The 1297-nt window shown below is 38.6% G+C and overlaps 1 pseudogene; it reads right to left on the minus strand.

The window, feature by feature from the left end:
* Positions 1 to 309: 309 nt before the first annotated feature.
* LOC101346259 (translationally-controlled tumor protein pseudogene) lies at positions 310 to 961 on the minus strand (annotated as a pseudogene).
* Between the last annotated feature and the right edge of the window lie 336 nt (positions 962 to 1297).

Here is a 1297-nt window from a genome sequence, read left to right on the forward strand (position 1 = left end):
CTGTAAACCTTCATCTAAAGTACAATAAAAAAAAGTTTAACAAAAAGATTTTTGATTCTTGCTTTTATATACCAGTACCAGGAGTAGTGTAACTGTAGACGTTATCTTAAGACAGTCTCACGCTTTATAGAAGTGATCTACAACCAGGCTCTAGCTTCTCTTGGAACACTACAGAAATGAATTAAGTTTAAATATATTAAACTCAGTAGCATTCTCTCAAGTGAGTTTAAATGTATTTTATTTTTAGACAACCTACATGTTTTTATTTTTCTTTAGGAAAAAAAAAATGCCTCCGCTCCAAATAAATCAAGGTCAAAATAAATGAAGAGCTCAAGAAGACATCAGTCCCATTTGCTAAGTCCTGGTGTTGTGTGGATGAAGAGCAGCAGCCGGTTAGGATGACAGATGACAGATCCAAATATTTACCAAATCTGTTAACATTTCTCCATTTCTAAATCATACTTAAAAAAAGTCATATATGGGGTCACACCATCCTCACGGTAGTCCAGCAGAGCAACAACGCCATCTCGATTCATGTTTTCACCAGTAAATAACTGGTAGGTTTTGAAATTAGCAAAGATATGCTTGATTTGTTCTGCAGCCCCTGTCATAAAAGGCTTTACTCTTTCTGGTCTCTGTCAAGTTTGCCTTTTATTGATTTCATGTAATCTTTGATGTACTTCTTGTAGGCTTCTTTTGTGAAGCTGGTTTCCTGCAAGTGATGGTTGATGACAATATCAACACCAGTGATGACAATATCAACATCAGTTCCTTCATCTTCTGGGCCTTCAGCTGAGGCATTTCCACCAGTGAGTGAGTCATCAATGTTACCCTCTGTCCTACTGACCATCTTCCCCTCCACCCCCAGGCACAGCTCGTCCGTGATCTCCCAGATCTAATAAATGTCAGAGAACATCTCATCATGGCTGATGAGGTCCCAGTAGATAACCATGATGACGGCTGAGAGGAGACAACAGCGGTGCTAGCAGAGTAGGGGCCCAGAGCCCAGAGGGAGCATGGTGCAGCCAGAGCAGTGCTCAGGGGGAGGGCAGGGAAAAAAAGCACATCCCATAAGTTTTGGTATGTTACGCTTTCATTTTTATTTGACTCTAAGAAATTTGTGATCTCTCTTTTGATTTGTTCCTTGATCTATTGGTAGTTGATTTGTGTTTTAATTCCCATATACTTGTGTATTTTCCATGTTTTTTCCTGTCATTAATTTCTAGTTTCACTCTGTTGTGGTCAGAGAAAATACTTTGTATGACTTCAATCTTTTAAAATTTATCAAGATTTGCTT

The sequence above is a fragment of the Trichechus manatus genome, unplaced genomic scaffold (assembly GCF_000243295.1).
Source record: "Trichechus manatus latirostris isolate Lorelei unplaced genomic scaffold, TriManLat1.0 scaffold00157, whole genome shotgun sequence".
In the NCBI taxonomy this organism is placed as follows: Eukaryota; Metazoa; Chordata; class Mammalia; order Sirenia; family Trichechidae; genus Trichechus; species Trichechus manatus.